This window comes from Protopterus annectens, chromosome 15.part0, assembly GCF_019279795.1.
Source record: "Protopterus annectens isolate FY-2018-M chromosome 15.part0, PAN1.0, whole genome shotgun sequence".
NCBI classification, from domain to species: Eukaryota; Metazoa; Chordata; order Ceratodontiformes; family Protopteridae; genus Protopterus; species Protopterus annectens.
Genome location: NC_056749.1, coordinates 289231515 through 289248918, shown reverse-complemented (window position 1 = coordinate 289248918; position 17404 = coordinate 289231515).

Below are 17404 nucleotides of genomic sequence, written 5' to 3'. Positions count from 1 at the left end.
GTTTGTACAAAGTTTAAAGGAAACTTTTCTTTCCATCCCGAACTCAATCCCTCTCTTTTGGTGATGTGCGGATAGCTGTCAGGTCTAAGATCCTTACAACTGTGTTAAAACCAAAAGCCCACTGCAACAAGCCACAAGGAGAGAATCCATTCCAGCTGATGACCACAGCAAACACATCCCTCCTTCTTGCAGCTTACTGTATAAGTGTTTATTGTTAACCTAAGCAATGAAATTTACACCCCCATAGCTATACTGCACATCACCTCTCCCCAGCTACTCCCCCCTCCATGTTCATACTACCACTGCTCAATTTTCCTCTCTCCCCTAGCTCTATAGGTATACTCTCTGCACCTTTTCTCTGCCTCCCTCCACTAAGCTGTACTTGTGCTTCCAGCACATGCTTATCCTAAACACTCTCTAACCAAACTCTCCTCACACAGCATGCTTTAGTCATCTGAGTTCCCCCTCTCACTCACTTTACTTATACTTATTATTTCTCTAGCAGATACTCTCCAAAAATCCTTCCCCCAGTGATAACAAATACAACTATTAAACCATATTTTCCCTCTAAAACTAGATGTAATAATGTTTATTTCTGTGTGCACTACTTACTGATTGTTTTTCTTCTTTATTTTATTTTATTAAATAAAATAACATAAAATAAAATAAATTTTTTGTGTGTACTACTTACTGATTGTTTTTCTTCTTTCTTGCCTTTTAGCAGACTCTGGCTCATTTCCCACCTGCCCTCTTGCCCTACTTCTTTGAGCATTGTAGACTACCAAAAGTAAAACTACATGTAAATACCTGCTCCTTAGTCCTGTTATGCAACGCGCCATTTAAAAGCGGTGTTTTTCATCTCCACAGTCTTTCTATTCATAGGCCCAGCAGAACTCCATCACTCTCTTATGGTGATGTGCGGATAGCTATGAGGTAATTCATGACTGATTCACTGTTCAAATGCTCTGGTCATATTGATGTGTATTGCTGTAATACTTTGCAGGTTGTCTGAATGTTTTTGTGTGTTGTATGTAAAGAGGTATCCCAAAGTTGTTTATTTCACTGTTCTAAATGCTTTGCTTATATTTTAAGTGAAGTGCTGTGATAACTTGAATGTTTTCAGAATCCTGTTGCTTTATGTATGCCTGATAGCCAATTCTCCTTTTTTATTAGAAAATATCATAAGCATTTCTGCTGGCTATCATATGGCACTTTACCTAGTGTCAACTCTGTTTCTTTACTATTATTGTTTTGGCATTTTATGACCTGGCACCGCTGATTAGAATCATTAATTTGCACTACATTTCCTGCATCTTTTACCTGTCCCCATTGCAAATGGCATGCAGTTCTAATCTTGCACATAGCTAGAGTTGATCTCTGATGTTTTTGTCATTGTTTAAAACCTTTTGTCAATAGTGTTGGTCCTTACAGTATTTCATGTTGCATTTATTTCAACCAACAGTTAACCTATAACTTATGCAGTGTCAGCGCACATGTCCCCACTCTTCAGGGCAAATATCCTCACTACCTAAGCTCTATTTCTTGGGCTTATTCTGAATTTGGCTAGAAATAGGTTGCACAGCCTCCCTAGTTGTAAGTGCAAGTCTATGTATAAGCCTGCTGAATTTCCTGCACGATGGATGCAACAATCTAACAGTCGGCTTCATTCTTACAAGTACATTTTCCTAGGGACAACCACGGTGTAATCTGCTGCTTAAGCTACATATACTGGCAACTGTGTTAACACCTATATCCAATTATGGCATAATCTTCACTTAAGCAAGGTATACTGTTCACATGGATTACGTCCATATCCATTATTTTTAAAGAATATTGTGGCATATGGTCTACACAAAACCAGGCCACCCGTCGCTGAGGTTAAACAGCTATAACTTATAATGCTGACCCTTCATTTGTCCAGTACATTTTTATCGCTCTATGTACTCAACCTTAATTTGTCCTTCACTGAAGTTAGTAGGGGTTATTAGAAGCATACCCAAATGAATATATTACTTAATAGATAAGAATTATTCACTTATTATTGTGTTTTAGTACTGCTTAAACTGATAATATTTGCTGTGCTATTCCTACTTTGGATTTGAACTGTTTTTAAGATATTACTGGTCCTTCTTTGCTCTTCTTTTCTAACTTCATTTCCTTTCTTTGACCTTTGCTAACCTCTTTATTTCCTTTTTCCCTATCAATATCTCTGTAATATCCCACTGATCCTTTTCCTCTTTTTCCTTTGATCTCCACTGCACATTATAATACATTACATTTTCCTTACATATCCTATCCCTTTTCTCTACTCATACCTTTTTTCTTAGGTCTAAGATCCCCACAATTGTGCTGAAACCAAAAGCCCACTGTAACATACCAAAAGGAGAGAAACCATTCCAGCTGATGACCACAGCAAACACATTCCTTCTTCCTGCAATTTACTGTCTAAGATCCCTACAATTGTGCTGAAACCAAAAGCCCACTGCAACAAGCCACAGGGAGAGTATCCATTCCAGCTGACGACCACAGCAAACACAACCCTCATTCCTGCTATTTACATTCTAAGACCCCTACAATCGTGTTCAAACCAAAGCCCACTGCGACATACCAAAAGGAGAGAAACCATTCCAGCTGATGACCGCAGCAAACTCATTCCTTCTTCCTGCAATTTACTGTCTAAGATTCCTACAATTGTGTTGAAACCAAAAGCCCGCTGCAACAAGTTACAAGGAGAGAATACATTCCAGCTGATGACCTCAGAAAACACATTCCTCCTTGCAATTTACTATCTAAGATCCCTACAATTGTATCAAAACTAAAAGTTGATTGTAACAAGCCACAAGGAGAGAATCCATTCCAGCTGACAACTGCAGCAAACATGTTTCGCCTTCCTGCAATTTACTGTATGTTAAATGTTTATTGCTAACCTAAGTACTGAAATTTAGACTCCACATGGCTATATTGCACATCACCTCTCCCCAGCTACTCCATCCTCCTCCATGTTCAAATGATCACTGCTGGACTTCCCACTGTCCCCTAGCTCTATAGGTATGCTCTCTGCACCTTCTCACTGCCTCCCTCTGCTAAACTCTACTTCTGTTTCCAGCACATGCTTATCCAACACACTCTGTAACCGAGCTCTCCTCACACAGCATGCTTTAGTCATCTGAGTTTCCTCCTCTCACTCACTTTACTGCAACTTATTACTGTCCAAAAGTCCTCCCCCCTGTGATAACAAATACAACTATTAAACCATGCTCATCCTTCTAAAAGTAGATGTAATAACATTTATTTCTGTGTGCACTACTTACTGAATGTTTTTCTTCTCTCTTGCCCTTTACAGGACTTTGGCTACTGAACTCCCTTGCCCCCTTACATATAGTAAGAGTCAAATCAATCATATCCCTTTGGCTTACGCTCACTACTTGTAACCTAATGCAAAAAAGAGATAATACTTGGAGAATTTGTTCAAAAACAAAACTCCTCTCCCACCTGTAGCACTATAAAGAACTATGCAACCTTACTAAAAAAACATATCGCTAATGACAAGAGAAATTTCTATAACAACCCATCATCCTCACACTCATCCAACGCCCAATAATTTTGGCACTCCATCAAACAAATTCTGCACCCAGGAAACCCCTCACCTCCCAGTCCATGTCCCAACATGTCCCCTAGAAACTGCAGCCAAGTTCAATTTGTACTTCATTGACACCAGCAGCAAACTATTACCCCAAGTTACTAATGATAACATCTCACCAGACCCTTCCACATCCCCTAATACTTCTTATGCCTTCTCTCTGCAACCAGTCTCTACTGACTTTATCAAATCCTTGCTTTGTAAACTAAAACCTCACTCCCCTTCTGTAGATAACATACCACCACTCTTTCTTCAGAAAGCAGCTAACTCACTTGCTCTCCCCATCTCCATACTCATCAACCATTCCATTACTGAATCTAAGTTCCCACAATCTGGAAGCAATTCTATACTTTACCCATTCATGAAGGAGGTAACTCCTATGAACTTGCCAATTGCTATTCTATCCCCTCTTTCCAACATTTTGGAGAAATGTGTTCACAAACAAATCCTTCAGCATCTCTCACAAAAACTTACTTACCACCCAAAGCACAGCACCTCCACTGCCCGAATTTCCTTCATAAATACTATATCGTAAGCCAGACACAATAACAAACTCATTTCTAGCCTATTTCTTGATCTCTCAAAAGCATTTAACACAGTTTCTCACTCCTGTTCCTAGCCAAACTGAACTAAGGATATTTACCTCAACTATTGCCTGATTTGCTAGTTACCTCACTGACTTCTCATTGGCTTCCCATGCTTTGGAACAAGATCCCAGTTCATTTTAGGCAGAGCCCCTCACTGACTCTCTTCAAGAGAAATCTTGATGAGTGGATGGGAGATCATAAGTTTATCCCAGGGGTCACATCTGTGTCACTGCTAGACAGGGGCACAGTAAACTAATTCTATTATATAAGGGGATCTTCACTGTGTCATTACTAGACAGAGGCACAGTATTCTAAATTTATTCTGTACATTTTTTGTACCATTTCATGGGGTGGCAAAAGCCACATCACTATGGCTAGGCTTACAAATGCCCCAGGGCAGATAGCCTAGTACTATACTATGAAACTATGAAACTATGACTGACTTCAGTCTATCAACGATCTCTCTACTATATCTTCTGCCCAACAAGATAGGAGAACCTCAAGAATCTATCCTTGGCCCATTACTGTTTAACATCTTTACAAATCAAATGCTTATATCCTGTCCTCAGTCATCACTTGCCCGATATGCAGATGACTCTACAGTCTTCACCATAGCAGACTCCCTAACTGACCTGCACTCTATTACACAAAAATCCTCCCTATCAGTTGAAAACTGGCTCAGCAAGAATCAGCTGATTCTAAATCCTAACAAAACTATACTTCTACTTGTTATTCCCAAAACTATGAAACATCTAAAACCTTCCATCACAATTTCTTCCCTTAATAATATACTCCTATCTCATTTGAGTCCCACACCAAGCTTCTGGGGGGGTCATCACGGACGACCAACTAAAATATGATTTTCACATTTTCAACAACATTAAGAAAACCCACTAAAATTGTGGACTTCTTTACAGAAACAAAAAATTTCTCTCTAAGAAAGCAAAAATTTCCTATCTCAGGCATACTTTCTTCCAAGCTTATTCTATGGCTCAAAAATCCTCACCAATCTTAAGACCCCTGGCCTATCAAAATATGAATCCACTTACAATAAAGTTGCTAGATTCACTGCAAATCAAACCTACTACTCTCACCACTGTCTTTCCCTTAAAAGTCTAAACTGCTTAGAATTTCCTCATCAACTGCTTCTCTCTCAGCTTCAGATCATACATTCTATATTGTACCAACCCTCCTTCTGTCCTGACATTGCCTCTCTTGCCTCTCTCTACTCCCTTCTTAGGTCTCTCAGGCAAGAGTTGGAAAATGCACTACACCAGAAGTTGAACAATTTCCTTTTTGTAAGGTTTCTGCACCCCGAATGTATCTTAAGCATTCCCCTTTTAAAATGTATGAACACTGTCTGGATTATGAGGAGTCTGAATTTTTAAAGAAAAGGTTCCTTTAAACTTTGCACAGGTAATTAGAATTTTTCGTGTAATAGGAAGTGACTTTTTTTTATTACTTATTCTGATGAAGTCCTATGTTCATCATGAATGAAAACACTTTAAATGTGTGTTATTTATTCGAGCCACTGTATAACTCCCAGAATGTTACCTGGTTTGTTGGTTACTATTTTTTTTTTGTTTTGTTTGTTTAATTTAATTTTTTTTTTTTTGCTTTTCTTTGGTAATGTTTATGCCATCTTTTGTATGGATAACACAGCACAATGACGTTTAGATACTGATATCCACGGGGTTTGTATAAATAGTGTCATAGCACTCTGCCTATTAATTTCTCCAAGACTTTTGGGTTTCTAATACAAAGACAGGAATGGACCCCATTATTAAGTCAAAGTATAATTAAAGTTCCTGAAATTAGTATTGTTTCAATCTTTGATGTTATCCAGAAGTGCTCTTCGCAGCACCTGCAGTGTGCCCAGTAATGACTTCTTCTTTAATTTGTACGAGTTACATATATTGGTAACAGATCTAAATAAGATTGTAAATATTCTTTTTTATAAGACTTGTTGCTCCTACTACTATTGAGATTGTCCGTGTTAGAGTATCCTTCTTCTACATCACCCTAATTTCTGCCTGCAGATCATAATTTTTTATGACTTTGTCTCTGTCTGTATGAAAGACACTGTTCTCTTACTGGGTGTAGCAATTTCAATGATCAATGCTACTTTTGTCTTCTTTTCATGATCTACTATATCTTGTTTTTTCACATCTATGTTTTGAACTGTTGGTAATGGGTGATCCCATGTGATATAAACTTCATCATTTTCAATGATGCTTTGTGGCTCATGTTTCCAATGTTTTTCACCTACTTCAATAATATAATGTTTAAACAATCCCCAATGCAACAGTCTTGCCACATTAGTATGCCTTTCAGTATATAGTCCTTCTGCCGTTAGTATATCCCAACCAGCACCAAGATGTGTAACTGTTTACAGTTTTGTATTACAAAACCTACATTTGTCTGTTTCTCCCACATGTTCAATGGACTTTGTAAACCAGAGTGTACATAGTTCACTTTCTTGGACTGCCAATATTAACTTTTTGTCTTTTGATTTAAATTCTCCTCTCCTTAACCATTCTTGCGTTTAATCCTGAACAACACAAGGTTGTTCCAAGAGTTTTCTATACTTGCAATTATATTTATGCATTTTTCACATTTCTTGCCTTCTCATCTGATCCTTCACCTTATATTCTTTCTTATGTTTTTTGGCACATTTGGTTGATGTTTTATTTTTACCTTCTTCTGGTTTGATTTCCATTCCCACTGATGCTGATATGGTTCTGCTAAACTAAGCAGGGAAGTGATCTTAAACTTATTTTCCACATGTTTCAAAACTTTCACTATATTTGGGTCTCATGAAGTCAACAGATATATATGCCTTCCCACAACTTCAGATCAATGCATGCAATCCATTTCAATGAGGCCCCTACCTCCTTCAGAACAGTGAATATATAGACTTGGTATACACTGAATTTTATAAATCATTTGATGAGCATGAAGCATTCTTCTTGTTTTCTTCTGCAACTTATCCAACACCTTTTGGGGCCGGTCAATCACACCAAAACTGTAAGCTAGGACAAGAAAAGCAAATTACTTTGTAGCTTAGACTTTGTTCCTAGACGTGAATGTTGTTTTTAGAATTAATTTTAGTCTTCTAAAATATTTCTAAGTTTTATTTGCATTTATTCATGTTTTATCATTGACACTTCATCAGTTCCAAAATATTTGTACACTCCCTCTTGCTCAAGTTCATTTATATCATGTTCCTGTCCCAAACTGATGTTTTCTTGGTGCTGCAAATTTCCAACTTTACAGGTTGCTTTTGCACATTTATCAAAGCCAAATGACATTCTTATATCATCTGGAAAGGTTTTGACCACTTACAGTTGTGCTTGCAGTTCCTCATCTGATGAATTATACCGTTTTAAATCATCTACAAAAAGAAGATAAGAAGTCTTTACACTTTTATACTTTGTTCTTTTCTGGGAGCCAAATCTGTTAAGTAGACAGCTTAGTGGGTTAAGAGCAAGACAAAAAAAAACAGTGACAGAGATTCATCCTTGATATCCCATTTTGAATTTTTATCCCTGGAATAATAATTTGTCCGTTATCATGGCTTAACTGCAAAGTGGTCTGCCACTATTGGATGGTCACTGTAATATAATTGATCAGTGTAGGGAGTATCTTATACATTTTAGGCACTCTTTTATCCATTAGTGTGGGATAATATCAAATGTATTTTTGTAGTCTATCCATGCCATACTTAGATTCTTCCCTGTAAGAGGTGTGAAATTATCTGTTAATGAGCCACATTATCATGACCAAGGCCAGCCAATTACATTAGCTTGCTAGAGCTCTGTTTATGACAGTGGAATTGTGATTCAGCATGTTATAAACACAAATAAGGGGGAAAAATACTTATCCTATATGTTTGCTGTTTCATAGTGAAAAAATATTGTCTGATTGTATCACAAGGTTTTGATTTGAGTTTTAAAAATCAATAAATTCCATTATTGTGCTTGAAGTAGAAAACCTATGTTAGTAGCAGACCACAAATTATTATTAAAGCTGTTTGTTGCACATACGCATTTGCTTTAAGGGTAACAACACCTACCCAGAGATGGACTATAAACTTATTATAATATGGTTGTAGTGCATTGAGCTTGCTGATTATGCTCCAATGTTCAGAAAAACACAAAGTGCTGGTAGACCTGACCTTAACAATTGTTTAGCACCCCCCGCTAAAATTGTTAAAGTGGGCTCTCGTGCTCAGCATTAAAATCATTCACTTATATCCAGCAAATGACAGTGGCAGGGCAAAAGATTTGTTTCTGCCTGCTGTCATACAGATAAGGTGTCCCTAACATCCTGCTTTAAGCAGTAAAAATTAGCTTAATTTACAGTAAGCACATACATCTGCATTTTCTAAAGAATGCAAAGGCAGAAACTTAAATGTATGTCATTATTTAGTGACTTCATCCTCAGTGATTTCTATGAAAACCACAGATTTTAAGAGGAACAGACCAAAAATGTGAAGCAATAAAAGATAAGTGTAAATGGTGGTGATTATTTTACACTGCCTTTCTGATAATGCTCACTGATTGTTTGATGGATTTGAAAGCCACCAAAACACATACTTTTTTTTTTATTATTTTATTTTTGCTGTAACTTGTAATACATGGAGCAGATAAAGCTCCATGCATTACAAAGAATTATGATCATGTCTCTGATCCTGTCTTATTATGTGTTCTCAACATGAATGCCAAGATTCACCTTAAGAGTGAATTTCTTGACATCCATGTCCTGAACACGTAATAAGACAGTTAGGATCAGCAAACTGATCATAATCCTCAATGCATATATAGGCCAGGATTCACAGGCAAGTTATTCAGTACGTAGCACACACCCAATTAAAATCAGCCACATGAAGGCTGCTAGTGATTGGCAGTCCCATGTTGCACTACTTTACATGGAGTAAAAATGTTCTGAAGATGATATATGTAAATGACTACATAATTACATGCAGAAATTTGGCTATAATGATATGCAAATATATACCGGGGAATGTAATCATGATTCATTCTTATATGTGCGGATAGATGCATGCCAATATGTGTCAGTCAGTAAAACGGCAAAGCATTCTGAAGATATAAGAGATTCAGACATACGAATGCCGAATGCCAGGGTTAGGAGAATCGACAATGCACTATTGTGTAGTGCTTTTACTTCCCAACAGTATATACAAGGTAGCATCCAATGTTAAAGGAAGTGGTACAACCAGTAACCAATATACCAGAGCTTTCCAATAAATAGATTATTTATCAGTTCTGAGTACATCTGGACATTGTATGGGCCTTGGTCAACATGTCACATACATGCAGAATCTACTGGAATGCTACAGGGTTAGCTAAGAAACCAACAAGGAACACAATGGGTATTTTTCCATCTTTCTCCACTAGAATCCACAGCAGCTTTCTCAACATAAAAACCCAAACTGTAATGGAAAACTGGATGAACTTCAAAAGATAACCAAAAAATCCACTTGAGAAATATCATAAAAGATATATCCACTACATTTAAAAAGATGAACATATCTGACATCACGTCAGCCCAAATAAAATTTGACAACACAGTCCTCCATGAATACTTCCAACAGCATACTTACAATGAATATTATGTTTATAAACAACAAAGAAACACATATCAAAAATAGAAATGTTTGAAACATGTTCATATTTTCAAAGTTCATATATGCTGTTAACTAAGGAAGTAAAAATAAATGGGTTTACCATTATAAAGTCAAACTGATCATGTGTGATTGTATATATCTGCAACCCGTATACCCGAATTTGAGAACACCGGCATTTCAGAATGTCGAAACTTAAATATGTGTGATGTCGAATTTGAAATATTCGAACCACAACATATCTGCAAACGAACGTCCACAGAATGCAGTAATGGGAATACAGAAAAGCTGCTACAACTGTCTTCATAGCCTGATATTGGATGTCTGCCTTCCAGGCAAGCAATACTTTAGTGGTGAACACTTCTACCTCATGTGCAATTTTTTTATTTTTTTTTGCTTGTTATATATGCTGCACATGTGAAAATCTAGACACGGGTGTGTGTTGGTGTTTAAAGTAACATTCTGGTGCAAGTAATGTAGGCTCGCCATTTACAGGGAGCAGTAGACATTGTAGTGTAGGTGTGAGTAATATTCCAGTGCAGTTGTAATTACATTAAAAGGAACAGTGTTGGGCTAGTAGTTCCATGAAGCCAGTCAGCACCATTTCTTCCCTTCTGGATAACGATCGGTGAAAGGCATTCTCTTTATCCTTAACAGACGTCTCTTTGGACATGATGGCAGCCATGGCAGAAGTCTATTCCTTAGAACCTAGACATGGTTTTGCTCAAGCTGAATGGCATGTAACACATCAAGCATGAATAATCTCTGTTTGCCCATCAAACTCTGTAGATGCCTATGCCAGCCTTTCACTGAGTTCTAGGTTCAAGGATAACCTACAGTACATGTACCATATTGATTCCAAAATGATACTTCAAAAAGCGGTGGCAGCCTTTCGGACGTGATACTTCTCATCCATATCATCTTGGGCGCCCTGTAAGACAGTTTTCCTTAAAGAAGGTACATAGTGGGTGACCACTATCAGGCATGTCACTCTCAATATCTGAAAATGTATAGCTTATATTAGCAGGGGCAATGAAAAAGCTAGTACCCGTATTTGTTTACAAAGTGTAGAAAACCTTACACTAGTCCAGAATTCCCTAGCTAGATGACGTTTTTGTATTTGACGCCATATGATTTGGCAAAACTGGAACCAGCAACCTTAAGCAACACTACTAGTTAGATACCTCTGTATAGAATTAACTGTTCCCTTTTCAAAGTTGGCCAAACCATATTTGGCATCAGCTGTAGGCTGTAACGTCTACATAAACTAATAACCAATGTCCAGAACTGGTCACAGCATTCTTCTGTTTTACACGGGAGTATACAATATACTACTGGAACTACTTTCCTACTTTCACTGAAGTTTAATGGGCAATGGATAGTGTAAACTTGCCGACATTCCCTTGTGCTTATTGGGAGTGTACCATCTATGAGAATGTACTGTGAGGAACACAAGAATTTTAAGTTATCCTCTTCTGTTAGTTTCAGTACTGTGCTCTATTATGAAACTTCCATTCTTAATGGGAAGCATGTCGGGCTGCAAACCCTTAAGTGAACATAAATCTTAAACATTGACACTTTCTTTTTATATCTAATTGTAGCCACACATTGTTGTAGAGCTTTGATACCGGGCAATTCATTCACTATAGCAGTAGCCATGTTTGCTAACACTTCAGACACTATTTTGCATGAGTCGTCTATCAATTGCTCTGCTCATCTTTTTATGCATTCATGAGCCTGACACTCCTCTGACATTAGAGGATCTGGTCCATGGTAATGGCCTGCACTGCTTTTGAGAATATAACCTTCAGCAGCACTCTCAGCTATGCATCATCCTTTACAGCTAAATCTATTCTTGCTGACACAACACCAGTAGTACTTAACACCAACTGAATTTTCCAAATAATATTGATAACCATCAACAAATTACATCTAACTTTCTTTCTGAGTAGTCACCATACTATAAAAGCTAAGTGTACCTGGTGTGTATTCTACACAGTTTGACTCCTCCATTTGCAAACACAGTCATGAATGATAATGAGGATTATGCAATACATACATACAGACCTTGCAAGAATATATGAGTTCTACAAGACATGTTTGGCTATATTAATTACCTGTATTTTGTCTGCAGTTGCACCCTACACTGCTCGTTTGCATGCAACAACGTTGGAATAGATCCCATGCAAGCTAAAACAATTTGGACCTAGAGTGGGTGCACATTACTGAGGTTTATATTGTGCCACCAGCAGTAAAGTCACATTTGAAATTTCGAGTGCACTGAGAGTTTGAAGTTCACTGCTCATTAGCACTGTTATACAATCACACAAATTGAATTCGGCATTTTGACATTTTTGAAAAAGTGCTTATTAAACATTGCAGAATTGCACAACTGCATTTTGACATTGTGATGGTAAACAAAAAAAAATACTATATATTACAACTGTGTTGATAAACATTCCTACTGTGAAGGACACATCTACTGGAGCATATATAAAATGATGCAAGTTGTTGTTTATCTAGCATCTTATTTTACACATGTAGTGGTTCTCCGATTTCACACTTTCTTTTTTTTCTCTGATTTTACACTTTCTTTTTATGTATGAGCAGAACAAAGACATGAATAGGTTTACATATTGCAAGATGCAGAGGAGACTCTTGTAATTTTTCTTTCTACTGATTAATGCTAACCTGCATTTTAAACATATACAGACTAATGTCAGAATCATCTCATTCATGGCCATCTTCCATCAGTGCCTCCTTGCAGGACTGAATGTCAGGTATACACAGCAGGAGGCTTAACCATGGTCTACCACTGCAAAGACTATAAGGAGAGGACAGTGACAGTAATGATGCTTTGAATGCCTACCTGGAGGACAGTCCTTGGTGATCAGCAGACGTTGCTTGGCACTACTGCATGACATGCCCTAGCCACAACTGGAGAAGGATGTATTGGATAGAGCAGTATATCGATAGATGACCAGGATGGAGAATTTCCTGGAATTGACTGCAGCTCACCCTAACCACCTGAATGCCAGGGAAAACTTTGGCACAAACCCCCAGCCAACATAGTCGATCATCTTGTGAAGAATCACAGTAATATGTCTCCAAGCTGCTTGTTTAGCAGATGACATGCTACTACTCATACCCCATACTTCTCCCAGCTCCAAGCTGCTAGTTCAGCAGATGCCATGCTACTAGTCATACCCCATACTTCTCCCAGCTCCAAGCTGCTAGTTCAGCAGATGCCATGCTACTAGTCATACCCCATACTTCTCCTAGCTCTAAGCTGCTAGTTCAGCAGATGCCATGTTACTAGTCATACCCCATACTTCTTCCAGCTCCAAGCTGCTAGTTCAGCAGATGCCATGCTACTAGTCATACCCCATACTTCTCCCAGCTCCAAGCTGCTAGTTCAGCAGATGCCATGCTACTAGTCATACCCCATACTTTTCCCAGTGTGTGTAACCCCAAATTCTTGTTTGTCTGTATGGTAATATTCTTTGTCTCTCTGTACCTGCACATTGACCTGCCACCCCATTTCCAAACATCCCTTCTCTTCACGCTCACCATCTCTCCTTTCCTCATAGTATAAATGAAAAAGGGGCCCCTAAACACACAAAAATGCCTTTCCTGGCCTCACTCCATCACACACACCTTGGTATGCCCTTCCACTTGTTACTTCTCACATTTTCTTACTTTCCACTGCAAGTCTTTCCCCCTCTTTAATGCACCTGACAGGTTACCACATATGTAGACACCATAGGACTGCAGCTGAAATACTGTATAACAGTATATATGTGTTCATTGCTCTGTGTTATCCTGCCAAGAGATGAGCAAAACCATACGGTATAATCCCTATAGGTGCTGCTTTCTTTACTGATGCAGTAATCTGTCTTTTTGTTTGCATTTATTATAAAGTTCGAACAAGTGGGAATGTGACTGCTATGTGGATTCTGTCTTGCACGACTTTATACATATTTCACTACAGATACGTTTAGCTTACTTATTTGCTGTGCTGCTTGCTTTTGTACCATACAGCACAGCTTCCTGCAAAAAACATTGCCTGCCTCTCTGTGAATATGTAATTAGTGTTTATATAGCTGTGGTGCCACCCAACTCAGCTAAACAAGCACTGAGCAAAAATGCAAAGCATTTCTATGGCTACCAGCCTTGATACAGGTTGTCTAAATGTCAATCTTTGAGAAGTTTCATTACCCCTCCAAATATATGCACACACACACACACACATATATATATATATATATATATATATATATATATATATATATATATATATATATATATATATATATATATATATATATATATATATATATATATATATATATATATATATATACATAGGTTTACCATAAGTTCGAACCAGACTCCATTGAATGATACAATTACCGACCCACTTCCGCTAAAACAACAATGTCGAATTCTGACATTGTCGAAATATGACTCGCCGTAAATCTCAAAATGGGCTTTAATTTGGGTTGAGATGGGGGTGAGATTCGTACTTTGACAATGTCGGGTTCGACATTGTTGCCATTTGGCCTCTGGACTTCGAACGAACCTACTTCAAACTTTTAATGCCAAACCATATATGTATAAGTATATCTGTATATGTATATCTATACAAATATATATATATATATATATATATATATATATATATATATATATATATATATATATTTATAGATATAGCACACACACACACACACACACACACACACACACACACACACACACACACACACACACAAACACAAAAGATAAACAGGAAATGATGAAATGCAGAAATTATCCCATGAGATCATTTCCAAAACAATAAAATGAAGGCCAGAATGCTAGCAAGAGAGAAACACCATCTTCAACAATATTTTATAGAATAGATGACAGTGTTGAAATATGTCACAGCGTAAATATGACTTATTACTTCAGAGAAATTGTATTCTGTGACATACCAGATTTAATATTTCGTGAACACTGGGAGAAGTAGTATTGGAAAAAAAATTGCTTGCCAGACACAGACATCTTCACATTGTTTAAGTAACAACCTGAGTGCAGAAGTATGTATGGAGGCAAAAGTTAGAAGTTGAAATTGAGTATAGGCATTAAGGACATGCTCGATATCACAGAGTACAGCAGATGCCCAGAAAATATCTTTTGCGTTCCTTTGAATGAGCAGCAGGATGTGGCAAAAGCTGGATATTGATTTTGTGTGGACAGGCCAGGAATACTACATTTATACTTGTGGTAGACACTTGCTTGAAATGAAAGTATTTTACATTAATGAGATGAAAAATAATTGTCTCTTGCTTATGTTTTTTCCAGATATTTAATTATGGATACGGGTACTCATTTTGTTTTGTAAGACTTTTGCAATTTTATAAAGCAAATTGGAATTTTCTACTCCAACAGTGCACCTGGATGTCAAGTTTTCAGTAGCTTAGAAAAAAAAAACATTTTCAGACATTTAGTGCTATAAGTGAACAATTGCTGAATGTCATGCTGGCTCTGAAAGATACAGTTTTAATTTTTTCTGCCATAGCAGAACATCACAATCGGCTGTATTAAGGGACGATTACCTGCAACACTATTCCACAGGCAAGCAAAGGCAAAGTTTTCCCTTAGCAAATTCAATGTGATCATTGTTAATTTATTAATTTATTGCCATTTGATTACCAAGTCCAACTGGCTAGGTTTCTATTTTCAGTGGAGGCCTGGGGAGAAAAGCTCCAATGTATTACAAAACCTTTTAAGAACAATACTTTTACATTTTTCAAAAATAATACAAAAAACATCTATAGTTTAAATAATAATACCAAATTAGACATAATGTGAAAACTCTACTTAAGAATAAATACAACTTATATGACATGATTTAATATTGTTACAAGAATCCCTGCTTGTAAAGCAACTGCACGGCTCGACACTATGTAATAAAGTCCAAATAAGGAGCCAGCAGAGAATGATGAGCTGTGGAAATTTTATTGTTAATCAAAGTACAAAAACAAAACAGACCGGTTTCGCTTGTAAAAAGTAACAGCCTTCCTCAGTGTTTAACTGAATACTTACACTCTGTGCTTATATACATAATCCTTGCGTTTAAAAGCCCTGTGATTGGTTCATAAATTATAGATGTTCATTCAATCCAGGTGAAAACAAAGCACCTAATTTTATAATCCACTTCTTCTTTGAGTCCAAAAGACTATGCAAACCTCCGCTGTTTATTCTATTACCTATTTTATCTATAATCGTAAATCTGAAGGTTGCAGAGGTATGATTAATGGTGTGTTTGTATAGGGCATTCATGTATATTTTGGTCCTGATAGCACTTAGGTGTTCTGAAATGCGTATGCATAGAGGTCTAGATGTCTGTTCCACATAGAAGGCATAACATGTACAGGTTGCTAAATATATGAGCCAATCAGATCCACAATTGGCAAAGAAATGTATGTCATGAACCTGGGCGGTATTGATACTTGAAAAATCTTTGGTTTTGTTTACCACCCTACATTGTGTGCAATGTCCACAGGGTACACATCCTGTCAATAAATACCCGGTCATGGTCCTTTGTCCACTATCAGTACTAGGCTGTTGCCTATGTTTATAGTGGCTCAACTGAGAATCCATGTTCCTCCCCCCTCCTAAAGGAAAACTGGCATCTCTCCTTTAAAATGGAAGCAAGAAAATCATCCCCCCTCTAGATATTCCAGTGTGTCTGAACTATGTTTGATAGAATATCAGTATTACGACCATAGGTGGTCAAAAGCCGAAAATTGGGACTTGAATCTGTTTGCTTGTATTTGTAAATGAGGCTCTCTTGTCTATCCATTTTAGATACCAGAGTACTTGCAGTTAGGACATGGCCCATAGCATATCCTCTATTCCTGAATCTGATGGTGAGGTCATCCCTGTAGTGTATAAAGTCATCAGGCTAGGAGCATATCCTTTTCATCCTTAAATATTGGGATTTGGGTATATTCCTGCATATGTGTGATGGATGAAAGCTGGAGGCATGGAGAAGGCAGTTGTACTGGTTGTATTTCCAATATAATTGGGTTGCCAATGTATGATCAACATTCCTAGTCACAAGCACATCCAGAAAGGTGATGTGTTGTGAATGGAAAGTGGCTGTAAACTCCAATCCCCATTTATTTTGACCAACATGTGTCTACTGTTGTAAGAAGGTCATTCTCAATTGCACAGCTTATAAATAAAGGGATTATTTGTAGATCTAGGGATGTCATTGCTCCCCTTAGTCAGCCCTAATTAGACCAATTTTTTTAAATATTATGCCTCCTTTGTCATGTATCTGTCCAGATACATGCATCAACTAGAGCACCCACATAGATACCTTACTAAAAGGATACAAGACCTAAACAAAATGTTCTACACTGACTGTGTCAAAGCCTTGTCACTATACTCTGTATCCTACAGACTGCTATCAGGTGACCTTTGTCTGTTATACAAGACATCCTTTAACCCATTACTGATGGATGTAATACACATCAG